The sequence below is a fragment of the Pan paniscus genome, chromosome 16, assembly GCF_029289425.2.
Source record: "Pan paniscus chromosome 16, NHGRI_mPanPan1-v2.0_pri, whole genome shotgun sequence".
NCBI classification, from domain to species: domain Eukaryota; kingdom Metazoa; phylum Chordata; class Mammalia; order Primates; family Hominidae; genus Pan; species Pan paniscus.
Window position 1 is genome coordinate 74120922 of NC_073265.2, and position 18168 is coordinate 74139089.

An 18168-nucleotide genomic window follows, 5' to 3' on the forward strand; every position below is an offset into this window, starting at 1 on the left:
GAAAATACCTGCAAGTCACATATTTCATAAGGGATTAACACCCAGAATATATAAAGAACTCCTACAACTCAAGAAAACAAACCACTTGATTCAAAAATGGGCAAAGGATTTGAATGGACATTTCTCCAAAGACGACACACAAATGGTCAATAAGCTCATGAAAAGATGCTCAACATCACTAACCATTAGGGAAATGCAAGTCAAAAACACAGCGAAATATCTTCACTTCACACCCATTAGGATAAGTACCATTTTTTTAATGGAAAATAACATGTTGGCAAGGATGTGGAAAAAATCAGAAGTCTTGCACATTGCTGGTGAGAATGTAAAATGGTGCAGCTCCTGTGGAAGATATTATGCATGGTATTTCCTCAAAAACTTAAATAGAATTACTAGATGACCCAGCAATTCCACTTCTGGGAATATAACCCAGAAAATTACAAAACATTATTGAAAGTCCTAAATAAAGAAAGGCCTAAATAAATAGAAAGACATCTTGTGCTAATGAATGGTTAGCAAAGCAATGATTCCAACAGATATTTGTACACTCATGTTTACAGCAGCATTATTCACAATAGCCCAAAGATAGAAACAACCCACATGTCCTTCAACAGATGAATGGATAAACAAAATGTGGTATATACACACAACAGAACATTATTCAGCCACAAAAGGAATATAATTTTGCTATATGCTACAATACGGATGGACCTTGAAAATATTAAGCTTAGTGAAAGCAGCCAGGCATAGGAGGACAAATATTGATGATTTCACTTATATGAGGTACCTAGAAAAGGCAAATTCATAGAGACAGAAAATGGAACTGAAGTTACTTGGGGTTTGGGGAAAGGGGGAATGGGGAGTTATTTAATGAGTGCAGAGTTTTTATTGGGGATGATGAAAAAGTTTTTTGAGTACACACAATGATCATACATAACATGAATGCATTTAACATCACTGAATTGTACACTTATGGGTGGTTAAAATGATAAATATTAAATTTTATCACACTTTAAAAACAACACTTTACCAAATTTCATAGAATTGATGATAGTTAAACGAGAGGAAATGAAGTTCACTTCCATTATCCATAACATAGATATTTTCCACAAGGCATCTGATGAATAATATAATGACAACCATGAATTTTAAACACTACATTTTTGCCAGCTTTGGAATTTCTCCAAATGAGCCTTTTTGTGCTCTACACATACTTTTGCTACAACCATCTGTACCAGAGCTCAGCAGATTCCCACCTCAGGTTACACCGAATTAGTGATTTCTAGTCTTCTTTAAAAATATTCTTACCTATAGTTGTTCCATGTAGATTACTCATAAAGCCAAATTCTCAGTCTCTTCAAACTTGGCATTGACACTTTGAGCAGTACTGGTAACATCTCTTGACTCATCAAAAGCCAAGGAAAACCACTCAAAATCATTTCCCTTCCTTCTTTCTGTTGGTAAATTAGAGACAGGGTCTCACTCTGTTACCCATGCTGGAGTGCAGTGAAGCCATCATAGCTTACTGCAGCCTTGAACTCCTGGGCTCAAATGATCCTTCCACCTCAGCCTCTCAAGTAGCTGGGACTTTAAAATTAGTGTGCCACCACACCTGGCTAATTTTTTTTTTTTTTTAAACTTTTAGTAGAGACAGATCCTCGTTATGTTGCCCAGGCTGGTCTTGAACTCCTAGCCTCAAGCAATCCTCCTGCCTCCGCCTCCCAAAGTGCTGAGCCACCATGCCTTACATTTCTAAATGTTTAAAAGATGAAGAAGAATATGGCCAGTGAAAATTCAAATTTCAGTGCCCATAAAGTTTTATTGGAACACAGCCATATTGAAACACACCCTAGCACCACTGGTCTCCAGCCTGGGTGACAAGGTGAGACCTTGTCTCAAAAAAAAAAAAAAAAAAAAAAAAGTAAAAGACATTTTTATACACCTGCTGGAGGGTGGTCTTAAGAATAATAAAAACTAACATTAAAAAGCCATTTTTAGTTTCCGGCTCACACACAAACGAGCAGCTGGCTATCATTTGCCAAACTCTGCAGTTGAAGAGAGAAAATAAGCATTATTCATATTTCTCACAAGTTCTAATGGGAAAAAGAGACAACCTCAAGTAAAGAGGAAGGAAGGGAGGAAGAACTCCGAATGCTGCTTCTTTGAAACTATCGGTAAAATAGTCAAACACATGACACGTTTAATTCAGAAAATGAAGACTATTAAATATGAGACATAATAGATTTGGAATCTTCCTAGTTACAAGGGAAAACTATGCATAATTACATACTAATAAAATGGAAAATATTGATGACATAGGCAATACAGGAAACATATATGAATTTATAGATATGGGGGGAAATGTGTGCTTCAGTGAAACACTATGCACTGATAAGAGCAATAACCCAGGTTCTGATTCAGATTCTACAAGGGCTCTGAACCTTCCACTGCCTTCGAGCGATTTTGCAACTTTGTAAGTTACAGATACCTGAGAGCATGCAGAAAATTCCTGTCCAGAGACTGGCAAATAAGATTGTTCCAATAGAGCTTCAGTTGACTTCCCCACTGTAGAAGGAAGAGGCTAGTTTTGTGTCCATTTATAAATTCATCTCAACGTTACTTTACTCCAAATTAATTTGTCCTTCTTTGACTTCTCCTTTGAACTGATTATAACATCTCAGTTCCCCCAATTGAGTTTTTTTTTTTTTTAATCTTTGGCCGGGCGCGGTGACTCAGGCCTGTAATCCCAGTACTTTGGGAGACCGAGGCGGGCGGATCATTTGAGGTCAGGAGTTCGAGACCAGCCTGGCCAACATGGTGAACCCCGTCTCTACTAAAAGTACAAAAATTAGCCAGGCGTGGTGGCGGGCGCCTGTAATCCCAGCTACTCGGGAAGTTGAGGCAGGAAAATCGCTTGAACCTAGGAGGTGGAGGTTGCTGTGAGCCGAGTTCACACCACTGCACTCCAGCCTGGGAGACAGGAAGACTCCGTCTCAAAAAATAAAAATAAATTTTAAAAATCTTTAACATGTACTCATTTTATATAAGTATTTAACTTCTGTTAGTTGAAAATAACGAAGGAAGATATAGGAAAAAAGAATTACCTCCAAAAGTTTCTGGGGGCACTTTCAATCTTCAGCAAGCACTGTATCCATGACACAGAAAGCAGAAGACAGCCTAGTTTATGCCAACAGCATTACTCCGACGCATAGAATTTGAGAGGATAGCCCCCGAGGGTACCCGGCAGAGCACGGAACTGCCCGGAGAGCTCACTCGGAACACCTGTGCTGGGCCCGCCCCAAACTGAAACACAAATCACAGCCCCTGGGGGCGGGGGTGGGGACGGGGCCTGACCATTTGCGTTTAATGAGATCCTCAGGTAGCTCTAATGAGCACTATGATTGGTCGTGTTTTAGAGGAAAGAACCAAAGCCTAGAGAGGTTACCCAGCACAGCTGAAGCACTGTCACAGCTGCTTCCCACAGTCCCCGTGCAGCCGCCCGTCCCTGCCCCTCCCTTACTTCGTATCTAAGTTACCTAGGGCAGGTTTCCTAGGTGGGCGAGCTGGGAAGATGAAAATAATGACATCGCCCCCCAGTGGAGGAGTGTGGGAAGTATCACAGCAAGCTGCCCAGTTTTATTATTATTGGTAATTTTTCTCAGTTTGGGCTTTGTGTAAGCTCCCCCTTGTCTCAGCTCCCCGCCCCGCTATACTTACATAAAGCCCAATCCTTTCCTCACCATTAACATCAGACCTAGGGGAGGGGCTTCTTTATGCAGAGCTGTATTTAGAAGGTAAGAGTGTTTGTTGAGAATGCTCTACCCCCCCTCCACATACAAATACAAACGTTTGCTGGGAATAAATAATCTCTTCCTTACAGTAGAATATGAATAAATATAAAAGGAATGATGGATTTTGAATATCAACAATAGATGCTAAAGCTAGTGGGCAAAAAGTTGATGAGGAACAGATATTTTGCCTCAAAATATCTGCTCACAATTACAAAGGGGAAAGTTTACAGTAGAGAAACTTGACAGATGTACCTTAATCCAAGGTGCTCAAAGTAAACATCGGGAGGCTGAAGTGGGAGGATCACTTGAGCCTGAGAGGTCAAGGCTGCAGTGAGCTGTGATTGTGCCACTGCACTCCGGCCTGGGGGACAGAGTGAGACCCTGACTGTAAAAAAAAAAAAAAAAAAAAAAAAAAAAAATATATATATATATATATATATATATATATATAGTTAGATAGGAGGAAAAGTTCTAGTGTCTTTAGCACTATATGGTGATAATTTATTATATATTTTCAAATCGCTAGAAGGGTGGATTTTGAATGCTCCCAGAACAAAGAAATGGTGAATGCTTGAGGTGGTGGAGGCACTAATTGCCATGATTTGATCATTGCACATTGTATACATGTATAAAAATATTATACTACACCCCATAAATATGTACAACTGTTCTGTGTCAGTTAAAAATTATACTAAAAGCAAAAAATCTACTCTTTTAGAAAATTTCAAGTATATATTATTAACTATAGTCATCATTCTGTACAACAGATCTCCAGAACTTACTAACATTATATTTAATTCTGATCAAATTACTAGATACATAAAGTTACGAACAAAATGGTATCTGGAGCAAGAAATGCTCAGTAAAACAAACAAAAAGAAAACGAGAAGAAAAGGACAAAATGGTGACAAAAGACTTATATCAAAAACCATTTCTTGTGCCCTTTCCTTTCTTGCCTTTGAGTGCTAATTCCCAGAGGCCATCACTTTAAACTCATTTTGCTATGTCATCTGGTATTTATAATCACATTTCTAAATAACGTTTATGTTGCCATTTCTTGATTTGTTTTCCTCAGTATCTGTTGACTTCCTGGCATAGCACAGTATAGGGATTTACCTCCCTTATGAGATCTTAACAATTCCCTTGCCTCCATTCTACCAATTTGATTGGATCACAATCTTATGAAATCAAAAATATTTACATTCTTGTAGATACCTAAATATTCTTCCCTCAGCCAAGTCCTGCACTAAAATCGTTTCATTTCTTTCTTCCCCTGGAGTTAATAATTGCTTCAGATATTTTCCCTTCATTTGCTTATACGTTTTTGTACCTACCTATTACCTACCTTTTTTTTTTTCAGATGCTCCAACTGATCTATCAAATGTCTAGTGATAATTATCCAAAAACTAAGAAACACTGGATACTGTATCAGCCCCATTATTTTCCTGGAGGCTTCCCTCTCTCCCTTGCCCTCCATCCTGCTCCAACCTGGACTCAGCTCTCTCAGCCTGTGGCACGACTGGCATCCTGGCATGTCTCTGCATCATCGTGTGAATTTCCTGCTGCCGCTTCTGTGTGCATCTCCTGTTCCCTGGCCCCAGATCTTCTTTTTCCTTGGTTTATCCTCTCATTGTGTTGCAGCACATCTTCCAGTGGCTTCCTGAGACAGAGTGAATGGAAGCCAAGCTTTCTGACCCCACATATTTTAAAATGTCATTGTTCTACCTCAACTCCTGATTACTAGTTTGGCTGGATGCAATGCTGTAGTTTAAACAGAACTTCTCCTCACATTGGGAAATATTGCTCTATTATTTTTATTTTTTAGTTCCCAGTGTTGTTGGGAAGAAGTCAGTGTCATGCAAAGTCTTGGCTCTTTACATATAACCTGTCTTTTCTCTCTGGAAGATTTTAGGAATTTCTCTCTACCCTTGGTTTTCTAGAATTTCTCAGCGATGTGCCTTATTGCAGGTCTTTCTTCATTCACTGTGCTAGTCACTTGGTAGATGCCTTTTGTTGGTGTAAGAGCTGAGGCAGGACTGGCTTGTCAGTCATAATATAAAAGAGTCTTGGAACATGTCCAGGGTCCAGGGTCTAAAACCCCTCGTGGCCTTTGGAACACCAAGTTCTGTGCCAAAGGGTGGAAGGCTGCCCTGCCGCACCACAATCTAAGCCCAGGGCATAAAATCCCTTGTGGCTTTGATGGAATTCAGGGCTCAGGGCATAAAACCCCTCATAGCCTCTGGAGTGTGCACAGACTTGTTGGTTGCTCTCCCAGGCTCATAAACATGTTCCCCATTATCTCAAGCAGCAGAGCATATTCTATATGCATCAAAGAAAATGCAAAACCATCACAGCTACACTTGATGCACCGGTACCTTTCTACCACCACGTCCCCACACCCTCACCTGTTTACCCCCACATCCACATGTCCTCACCACCTGCTTGCTTGTTTGATCACCAATAAATAGTGTGGGCTCCCAGAGCTCAGGGCCTTCACAGCCTCCAATCTAGCATTGGCCCCCTGGACCCACTTTATGCACTCTTGTCTTTTCTCATTCCTTTGACCCCGCTGGACTTTGGAGCCTCCATGGCCTGGTGTTGGGCCTGATCACCCCAACACTTTTGAACTAGAAAATTATGTCCTTCTGGCTGGGTGTGGTGGCTCATGCCTGTTCCCAGCACTTTGGGAGGCCGAGGTGGCAGATCATAAGGTCAGGAGATTGAGACCATCCTGGCTAACATGGTGAAACCCCATCTTTACTAAAAATACAAAAAATTAGCCAGGTGTGGTGGCACGCACCTGTAGCCCCAGCTACTCGGGAGGCTGAGGCAGGAGAATCGCTTGAATCAGAGAGGCAGAGGTTGCAGTGAGCCCAAATTGCGCCATTGCACTCCAGGCTGGGTGAAAGAGTGAGACTTCATCTCAAAAAAAAAAAGAAAAAGAAAGAAAATAAGAAAATTATGTCCTTCTATTGTGGGAAGCTACCAGCAGGTTCATGTGAGCTGGGTAATCTCATTCTTTTCTTCCAAGGACAGAGGTATCAAGGCCCTGGGAACCTTATAAGTGGATGGGGGGAAAGGGGGCCTGAGGTGGATCCAACAAAGCTGCAGCACCCACTGAGCTCATGTCCCAGGGCTAGGCTGTGCCTGAGGACAGGAGACATGGGTAAGACCCACTTCCTGCCCAGTCCCATGGTGGGGCTCAGGACACACATGGTCCAGGAGGCCCCCAGTTCCAGGCTGCATTTACATGCACCTACCTGCATGTAGCATTCTGTGAGCCACAGGACAACTTAGGGGAAGGAGTAGCTCCAGAGAGCAGGACAGGAGGGAGGTAAATAATCATGGGGTGGGGAGTGGCCTTGTGGGGAAGGGGCAAAGGCAGGGTTGTGTGTGTGTTGTGTATTGGGGCAAATGGGGAGAGCATCTGAAGTTTTATCTGCCCCCTTTTTCTGGCCACTGCACCCCTTTTTTTCCTGAATAGTTTTTTCTTCCCATTATGGACTGAATGTCTCTGACTCCTCCAAATTCACACTGAAGCCCTAATCCTCTGTGTTGCTGCATTTGGAGATAAGTCCTCTCAGGAAGTCATTAAGGTTAAATGAGGTCCTAAGTGTGGGGCCCTGATTCAGTAGGATTAGTGTCCTTATAAGATGAGACGCCAGAGAGTGCACTCACTCTCTCTCCATGTGCATACAAAGAAGTGGTCATGTGAGCACACAATATGGCAGCCACCTACAGGACAAGAGAAGAGGCCTCAGAATGAAACCTACCTTGCTGGCACTTTGGTCTAGGATTTCCCAGCCTCCAGAACTGTGAGAAATAAATGTTTGTGATTTAAGCCACCCAGTCTGTGGTATTTTGGCATGGCACCCTGAAGTGACTAATACATCTCCCTGCCCTACTTCAACCACATGACACTAGAGGGCTTGGCAGTTCTAGTGTCCCAGCTACCCAGCCAATCCAGACCAGACCAAGCAGAAACTTTCTTCTGGAATTTTCTGAATAGGAACTAATGGAGAGGAGCCCCATCCTTTCTTAGGGGCAAAGCCAGGAAGATGGAAGCCTCATGCTGCCAACAGCCTGATTCCAACCTTGTGAAGAAAGTTGCTCTGAGAGCACAAAACTGATCTGCGGACTGAGGTGGAGACAGAGACAAGGGAAGGAGCCTGCAAATCTTGACAGTGCTGGTGACTCTGAGTCCAGGTATTCCTGAGGCCCAGCTGTTCCCTGCCCTGCCCGTGGCTAACTTACTGACCAATGAACTTCCCTTCTTGCCTAAGCCATCTCAAGTGATTTTTCTGTCACTCACACCCAAAGAACCCTGACTACAATGGCAGGGCATGGCAGGGCTGGGCTGGCCAGGGCAGAGGACAGTGTGGGTGGAATCAGCTGTGACACGCACACAGGAAGTACAGTTATCACGTGGACTCCATGAGGTCTTCCTCCGGCCCCAGCTGTGAGCAGGGCTGGGTTCATATGCTCAGTAGGTCAGAGTGAGGGATTTGGTCAGAGGTGCCATGCTCAAGGCCATCTTTCTATGGGCCAGACTCTTCAGCATCAAAGGCTTTGCCATCAGAGATAGTTTTAGTCACATCTTGGGTTCACTTGATAATTGCTGTTCTCCTAGTTTCAGAATCTTCAAATTAGCCTTCCCCACATGGATGATAGGAAGCAATAGGCATCCACGCCAGAAGCCCAGACCAAGAAAAGGGTTCCTGCCAGCCTGCCCAGGGTTCCAGAGGGCAGGACCAAGGGGTGGTGGGAGGACCCCAGCCTGGGCAGCTGTGACATGTACACCACTCTTGATCCATCTCCAGGAACTTTTCAACCCTCAAGGGTGGGCCCCCAGTGGGGCACACATGAGAAAGACAATGCCCATGTTTCCCACTAGCTCCCCGATCAAAATTGGTCATTGCACCAAGCTCCCTCCTCCATTAAAACTAGACAGACCAAGAGTCACTTTCCTAATGGATGGGTCTTCTTGGTCCATCTCATGCTCCCAACAGAGCTCCCTCCTGGGATGGGAATGTGCTGTTCCGGGGCAACCATTTTGACCCAGCCTCCAGCCAAAGCCAGTTCCCCTGCCAAGCAGGACCTAGAGTTACACTGGAGGGTGACAGGCCTCATCTGGAAATTTCTTGCTGAAAATTATCAGTTTCTCACACAAGTACAGCCTAACAGTTTAACTCAAATTAAACCCAGAAGGAGACTGCTGCTTCAGTCTCAACTGCTATGTAGAGCTTCTGTGTGCTGGAAATTGTGCAGTCAGACACTGCAGATTGACCCAGTAGATACAGCAAGTCCACACATAGGGCGCCAACCAAGGATGAGCACGTACACACACCCACGTGCACATGCACAGCAGAAAATCTAGAAACAAACTGTCTTAATTTCAAGTGTCATGGAAGTTTTGTGTCATTTCCCCAAAAAACACAAATTTTATTTTATGATTTAGTCTTGTTTTTATTTAGAATTACTTAAGGAAAAGGAGAGCTGAGTGTAGTGGCTCATACCTGTAATCCCAACACTTTGAGAAGCTGAGGCAGGAGGATCACTTGAGCCCGGGAGTTTGAGACCAGGCTGGGCAACACGGTGAAACCCCATCCCTATAAAAAATACAAAAATTAGCCAGATGTGGTAGTGTGTGCCTGTTGTCCCAGCTACCCAGGAAACTGAGGTGGGAGGATCACTTGAGCCTGGGAGGCAGAGGTTTCAGTGAACTGAGATCATGTCACTGTGCTCCAGCCTGGGCGACAGAGTGAGATCCCATCTCAAAAAGAAAAAAAAAGAGAAAGAGAAAGGAAGAGAAAGAGGAGAGGAAAGGAGGGGAGGGAGAAGAGGAGAGGAATGGAGAGGAGAGTAGAGGAATGATATCTGCTATGGGAAAACTTAAGTGGATACATCTGAGAACTTTGAGCTTCCAATTTCCACTGAATGCTCTGGTCTAAAAGAAGCAGCCCCCTTTCCTTGCTAAGAGAAGGGCAGCTGCCCCTTGCCTGGAGACTAAGCAAAGAGCCTCCAACAAGCCCTCACAGCAGGGTGAGGAATGTCATAATTGCTGCCCCACATTGACACCAGACTACGGTCATTCCTCATCATGGCCCAAGGTCACAAGCACAACCTGCTCTGGGAAAATGATTTTTTTGCCAAAAATGTTGCAGGGGCTGCCTAGTGTGTACTGGCAGAATCTGGGAGAGGAGGTGGAGAAGTGAACATACGGGTGTTGGACCAGGGGGAGACTAAAGGCTGTACACACGAGAATACACTGACCTGGGAGCACTCTCAGGATTTAATGGCTTGGCAAGGACACCGGGGGCTCTAACACACTGCTGGAGTGACTCCTTGAAATGTGGACGGAACAGTTGCTGCAGTGAATTAGGTGGAGATTATACAACTGCATTCCCAAAGCATCAAAGAAGCTGGAAAGTACACGGAGGTAGGAATGTTGGGATGGTTCGTTATATGCCAGCAGATTCGGAATCCACCACTTGACCATGTGCTCTTGGAGGGCTCACAGGAACTCCCCTCTCTAGGCTAACAAGAAAGGCACTAGGGAGAAAGGCACCTGAATCTTTCAGAGACTCAGTGGCACTATCCTTTGTAGGCCAGGATCGACAACAGGAGATGCTGCCATGAGACCAGGCTTTTGGTGTCAGTGGGAATGGTGGAAGGTGAGAACAGCAGATGCCAGGTGGTGGCACTTCACCATCAACAACAATGTGGATGTAATTAACTTAATTGGTAGGAAGGCCAGAGTGATAAGCAGGATCCCTTGACCTCCAGGGATCTGTTGTATTGGCTAAAAACTGCTGGCATTCCTGCATACCGCTGCACTCCAGCCTGGGCAACAGAGTGAGACCCTGTCTCAAAAACAAAACAAAACAAAAAAAGTGTTGTTATAATGGCACCAATTGTATATGAAGTTCCTGAAATTCTGAGTTCCACTAATATTCTTTGTGTGATTTTTAAAAATCCATACTTAAAAGCAACACACCAATAGAGGCAAGCAAACCATGTTTTGCACAAAACAACTATCAATGGTGATGGCACATGGATCTCCCCTTTCAGAACCCTGAGATTCTCAGTGCCGTTACCCTAATGGCTTTCTGCAGAGGAGGTAACTATCAGAATCACATGGAGAAGATCAGAGCCTGGAAGGAAACGAGATTTTTTAATTTCAACCTTCTTCATTTACACAGAGACAAAACTGAAATTCAGAGTTCTGGTTTCTCAAGGCACACCACTGGTCAATAAACACACAGAGCCAGAAGCTAGATCTAGCTCAGTGTTCTTTCAAAGCTTTAAAATTTCCTCTCTGCTAGTAAAGCTTACAGCCTGGCAAGAATATAATATATACACACAAATACAGTTATAATGGTGAAAACTTGGAAACAACTTAAATGTCCAACAATACAGGCATTAATTCTCTATAAAGTGAATATCAAATAGCCATAGAAAAGACATTAAAGACCCAGAAGTGTTGCTAATTGAGCAAAAATACACCCTTTCCGGTCAGATGCAGTGGCTCACACCTGTAATCCCAGCACTTGGAGGCTGAAGCGGGCAGATCACTTGAGTTCAGGAGTTTGAGACCAGCCTGGCCAACATACAAAACCACATAGTAAGGTACATAGATGTGCTTTGGTCAAGGAATAGGCCGAGGTGAATATCTAGGCCTGCGTGACTCACGAGTTTGGCGTGCAAGCACACAGCTCCACTTGTAATATAACCTGTTTGTGTAAGTTCATTCCTGGCTTTATGCCACTATTGTCTGTAAAAGGTATAACTGCCCTGTTGATGCTGTGCATAAGAGACATGGCTCTTCGGGGCTTGGCTCAGTTTGGCTTAACATGGCTTGACATGACGAGCACACTGGCACCCAGAGAAAGAGAGAGCCAAAGCTGTCCATCTTGCAGGCAGATGGGAGGGAGCCAGGACACAGCTGGGCTTGCTCATGCCCAGAGAGAGGAGTTAAGCTGCTGACCCTGAAGGCAAGAGAGAGCTGGCTGCGCAGCTATGTGTAGGGGCAGCTGGCTCAAGCTGCTGAGACAGGCGAACAGTGGAAGAGTAAGCTGCTAATAAGAGAGCTAGTGTAAGAAAGCTGTTAATGAGAGCTGCCGCTGAATAAAACTATCTTTCATCTGCCTATGGCCCCCCAAGTGTTCTTTCTGTTCACCCACCCACTCCCCTCAGACTTCACCATGGGCTGGACCTGGACCCTGGGATCTGACACACATCTCTACTAAAAATACAAAAATTAGCCAGTGTGGTGGCCCATGTAATTCCAACTACTAGGGTGGCTGAGGCACGATGATCACTTGAACCCAGGAGGCACAGGTTGCAGTGAGCCAAGGTCGCACCGCTGCACTCCAGCCTGTGCAACAGAGCCTGACCCTGTCTCAAAAAAAAAAAAAAAGGTGAAAGACCTTTTGTCCAGTATAAACTCTTTCAAAATATATACTCAAGCACAGAAAAGTCTAGAAATGTCTTCAATGGTAATTTCAGGAAAGAATTTTAAAGTGACTTTTTTTTGGTTATCTGCATTTTTTTTCTTTTATTGTTTTGAGATAGGGTCTTGCTCTGCCACCCAGGCTGGAGTGCAGTGACGTGCAGCCTCGACCTCCCAGGCTTAATCGATCCTCCCACCTCCATCTCCTGAGTAGCTGGGACTATAGGTGCATGCCACCACACCTGGCTAATTTTTGTATTCTTGTATTTTTTGCAAAGATGGGGTTTTGCCATGTTGCCCAACCTGGTCTCAAGCGATTTGCCCACCTCAGCCTCCCAGAGTGCTGGGATTACAAGTGTGAGCCATGTGTGCCAGGCCTACATTTCCTTTTCTATAATGACCATGACCATGCATTTCATGTACCAACATTTTTCTAACAATAATATTTACAAAGCATGCTATGAAAAATGTTCAGAGAAAAAGAATACAAAATTGTAAAAATCATATATAATTAGTTTTTTGTTTGTTTGTTTTTAAGGCAAGAAAGAAAGTAGATTGTCCGGGAAGATGGTTTCTTCCACTTTGCATTTCTCTGGTGAACTCATTAGGAACTCTAAAAAGTTCCAGGAGTAGAATTACAGGGTCAAAGTACCCTGGCTATAACTTCTGATTCAGAGAATCCTAACAACTTACATTGTCACCAGCAAGGTCTTTGACTATATGAGCAACTCTCACCTTAAAGCATTTCTCATCTGAGATTAGCTGCTCGGCTTTCTGCAGATACGTTGACTCCAGGAGGCTTCTTGAGTTCTGTGTGTTCGGCTGGCCTCCACTGGCCCCATTATTATTTTCTGCCAGGTAAAGGTCAGTCACCTACACACAGGTTTCATCACTCACGATATGCTGCAGCTAGAATCAAACAAAGGCAAACTGTCAGTGAACACAGAAAACATTTCTCCATTACACAGTCAACGTTCCTTTGACTGATCCAGTCACTCAACTCAAAAGAGGTTTTGTTTTTTTTTGGCTGGCAATTTTAGAAAATTCATCGCACAAACAACTGTATCATTTTCTTGGAGAATAATCAAGCTAAGATTTTCTACCATATCAGTGGTTCATTGTAAAACTTTCATATCTATTTAAAATAAAAACCATAGAGAACTCAGGTTAATGTACTCTTTATTTAAAATTCTAAGGATCTTCAAATAATTTTCCATGGGTCATATTTTTATTGCATTTTAAAATCATTTACAATTTGCTTTCACACATATTCTCCCTCATTTGATCCTTACGACTGCCCTGGGAAGCAGGTTGGAGAGAGAGTAGGGGCCTGTTAGGAGACAAATTTATGCAATACATAAGAAAGCTCACTGTGAGCTGGGGTGAGGAGGGGAGCCTTGGAGAATCATGAAAGCAATATCTATGTCTTTATTCCCAGCCCAACTACAAAGCCTGAAACTCATTAGGTATTTAAGAAATAGCTGCTGAATTATTGCCTAGGGGTGCTGAGCTGAAGAAGCAGGGTTGGGACTAACAGTCAAGCTTCCTGACTCCTAGCCCAATACTTTTCCAAACACAGCACCAATTTTTCTGTATCTGATAGAAAGTACAGTGCTTAAGTTGTACATAATGTTAACTCACTTTCAATACAGGCCAATCATGATTATCAGTAGCTTTTGTGACAATCTTAGGAAACTAATGACTAGAAAGTTGAACCTTTCAGAGTTCCCATTCCCATGTCATATGCTATTTCTATTTTGAAAAAAAAATCCTTTCAAATGAAACTATCCATCAAAATGACAGAGAAGTGAAAAATAGATACGAGAAGAAAGCAAAAAGTTAATTTCAATATCAATTTGTCTATTTTACTTTAAAATTATCATAACCACCTAGCCATTCTATTTTTAGGAAGCTACGTTCTTTTTGAAGTGTTAGGAACTATGATAATTATTTATTCTTAACTTTAAGTCCTAAATGACCAGTATGTGTATTAGTAGATAACCGGACACAGAGCAAGGTCAGAAGGGTGACTGAGTGTGGCAGAAAGGACAGTATCTCCAGCAACTGCAGATGGATAACGACAATGAGTCCAGATAATGGATCTGATACAACCATTCAAATAATGCTTATGAGTACTTGATAACATAGGGAAAAGCTTCAGATACAGTGTTGTAGAGAAAAAAAGGGCAAGGTGGAAAAAAATATGGAAAACATGACTTCAATCATGCATACAGATGCTTCAATCATGCATACAGATGCTTCCACTTTATACTTTTTTTTTTTTTTTTTGAGACAGGGTCTCGCTTTATCACCCAGGCTGGAGGGCAGTGGCATCACAATCTTGGTTCACTGTAGCCTCGACTTCCTGGGCTCAAGCAAGCCTCCCACCTCAGCCTCCTAAGTAGCCAGGACTACAGGCATGTGCCACCACACCTAGCTAATTTTCTGTATTTTTAGTAGAGATGGGGTTTTGCCATGTTGCTCAGTCTGGTCTCAAACTTCTGAGCTCAAGTAATCTGCCTTCCTTGGCCTCCTAAAGTGCTGGGATTACAGGCGTGAGCCACCGCCTCTACTTTATACTTTCTTGTTGAAGTAGACTGTATTACTGATTCCCCACCCACATCCTCTCTTTGGATATCCGGACCCTCCTCGAGTCTCTGGAAAGGGCAGCACTACAAATCCAGGGACAACTAGGGAACTCCCACCCCCACTGCTAGGCAGATCAGATTCTCTATCCTGCTCATTGGAAATGACACAGAGAGTGTTCGATAGATTTTTTGCAGAGGAGCATCTGTAGGGAAAGGTCCAGTAACACTGGGACCAGGGGTACTGCCAGGGCAAGCCAAAGCCTCAGCGGCTGGAGGAGCCTAGAGCACGTGCCGAACGTCCATCTGCAGAGCAAAGCACAAGCATGGAGCAGAAGTCCAGAGTGAAGGCATGCAGGAGAGGAAAATCACCTCCCAGCACAGTCCTTCCATGGTGTGGTCACATGTTGAGTTCTGTATTTAGATGTCTGTGAGATTGCCTATTGTATTCTTAATACAAATCCCACTTAAGCCAGCCAGAAAAGGCTAAGATAAATGTAATTTTACTTGGCTGGAGTGCAGTGGCGCAATCACGGCTCACTGTAGCTTCAACTTCCTAGGTTCAGGTGATCCTGCCACTTCAGCCTCCCAAGTAGCTGGGACTACAGCCATGAGCCACCACGCCCAGCTAATTTTTTGTATTTTTCTCATAAAAACATTATATTTTTCAGAAGAAATCTTATATATAATATATTGAAAATCACTGAATGCTTTGTCTTTTTTTCTGTGAATGTGTAGGTGTTTGAGTCTCTTGTATTTCTTCTTTTACACAGGATATGGGCTTCTCAAAAACTATTTCATTATCTTCATCATCATCATTCATTTCAGCCACTTCAGATTTTTGTCTCTCCAAAAATGTTGATGTACAAACCGGTGTGGGGCCCTGGGTATCCACAGTCTTCTCAGGAGTGTCAGGAGTGCCTAAAACCTTTTTCTTCTTCTTACATAAAACGTGGCCTTTTGTAGACATCAGATGATTCATTTTTGAAATACTTTCCATTTTCTGTAAAATCAAAGAAGGAAAATCATAATCAATTCCTTTATAAGCTAATTTCTTCCTGAGTAATCTTTCTTTCTTTTTAAATCGTCCCTCTATTCGCAGCTTTTGTGTAAGTGCCGATTCTGATTATGCTGTTTCGCTGACAGATATGATGGCTGCTTAAATGGAATATCCCAGTCTTTAAAGAGTTCTTTTTGAATTTTTCAGGTGGCATAAAAAGACACTCTGAGAGTCTTTCACCAAACAGGTAGTTGTTCATCGTTTCAGCAACTATCTTGGCAATATCCTCAGACTCACACTCCACACATGCATAGCCTTTGCTATTTCCAGTCCTTTTCTTTCTGGATAGTCTGAACCTTGTAACAGTGCCACACTGGGAGAAATAGGAAAGGATCTGGGTTTCGTTCAGTAGGTTAGGCAGGTGACACACATAGACTACTCCAGGAGTAAGTTGTTCTTGTTTTTTTCACTGGGTTATGTGCTTGCGAACCTGTGCCACTTCCTTCTGAAACTTGGCATCTTCCTTCAGGTTCAGTGACTGGATTGGCCCAGCCAGGTTGGAAAAGGCCACCATGCCAAAAGCGGGGACACCAACTCCACGCAGCGCTCCCGGAAATGCCCATTTTTTTGTATTTTTAATACAAGCAGGGTTTCACCATGTTGCCCAGGCTAGTCTAGAACTCCTGGACTCAAGCGATCTGCCTGCCCTGACTCCCAAAGCACTGGGATTATAGGTGTGAGCCACCGCACCCAGGCTTGACTTTGAAATACATGTTGTACATCCAGTCAGCAGTGAACTCTGGGGGAACACCAAAGATGAGGACAATAAGAGAAGAGATACGTCCAATTAAAGGAGTTAAGAAGAGATGCTTGAACTTATGTTTTAAAAAGTCACTGCAGGTTGGGCACGGTGGCCCACGCCTGTAGTCACAGCACTTTGGGAGGCTGAAGTGGGTGAATGACTTGAGCCTAGAAGTTTGAGACCACCCTGGGCAACACGGCAAAACCCCATCTGTACAAAAAATACAATAAGTTAGCCGGGCACAGTGGCGCCTGTGGTCCCAGCTACTCGCAAGGCTGAGGTGGGAGGTTGAGGCTGCAGTGAGCTGAGATCCACCACTCCACTACAGCCTGGGAGACATAGTGACACCCTGTCTAAAAAAAAAAATTCACTGTTTTGGGGTTTTCTGGATGAAACCTCTGTTTCCTTAAAAAAAAAAAAAAAAGGTGGAGACAGTATGTATTACTGATTCAAAATCATAACCAGATGCTTAGAGTAAGTAATTGTATCTATTGTTTCAAAAACCAACCTCAGGATTATTAAAAGTTAGTTTTATTGGATTTTTTTAAGCTGTGCTGATTCACTCAGGTCTGTCACTTCCAAGCCCATGTTTTAATACTTTGTAACCCTATTTGGAAGGAAAACTGCAGCTAAGATTATGATCCATCCTGAGATGTTATAAATGTTTCTATGAAAAGAACATTTCTAAACCCAAAGTAGTACAATCTTACGTCTTTCGCAAATTTCTTTGATGTTTGGTATGTCATTTGCGTCTGCATTCAATTTACTGTGTGATATTTGCTTGAGAAAATGTGAACAAAGCCCAGTCTTATACAGATAGGCATTTTAGATCACTGTGGATATTTTTCTTTCTTTTTTTTTTTTTTTTTTTGAGATGAGGTCTTGCTCTGTCTCCCAGGCTGGAATGCAGTGCTATGATCACGGCTCACTGGACCCTCAGTCTCTGGGGACTCAGGTGCTCCTCCCAACTCAGCCTCCAGAGTAGTTGGGACTACAGGTGTGTACTACCACACATAGGTAATTTTTTGTATTTTTTGTAGAGACAGGGTTTTGCCATGTTGCCTTGGCTTCTTATTTGATACTCCATGAAAACTTGATTTTTCTTGAACTTTGGATCTTTTACCTTTGCATGATATTATAACATCATGCATTGGTCATTTTGAAAATAATAGTTCACCGAGATCTTCTACATGTTGATACATTTGATTATATGGTATAAAAATACATTCATCAATATCACCATCAGTCTCATCAGAATACTTTTGGAAAGCAATGGTGGATATAAGTTTTCTAAAATTCTAATTTTTTGTTCAAAAGCTTGAGTTTTATTATTAGCAATTTTATTGTTGAATTTTATTATGGCCTGTCTATTGTTTTGCTTGAAATAACAGAATCTCCTTTTTTGAGAAAATGTCTCTCAAAACCCAAGCTGAAATAATATTTTTTTGTCAGTCATCCTTTGAAGTAAAAATGATATTACACTAAAGTGGCTAATTCACTTCATGACTTAGTCACACAAAGGTTTTTTCTCAGGCAGT

At 42.8% G+C, this 18168-nt stretch overlaps 1 pseudogene; it reads right to left on the reverse strand.

Moving 5' to 3' along the window:
- Positions 1-13433: 13433 nt before the first annotated feature.
- Positions 13434-17944, reverse strand: LOC129394026 (MKI67 FHA domain-interacting nucleolar phosphoprotein-like; annotated as a pseudogene).
- Between the last annotated feature and the right edge of the window lie 224 nt (positions 17945-18168).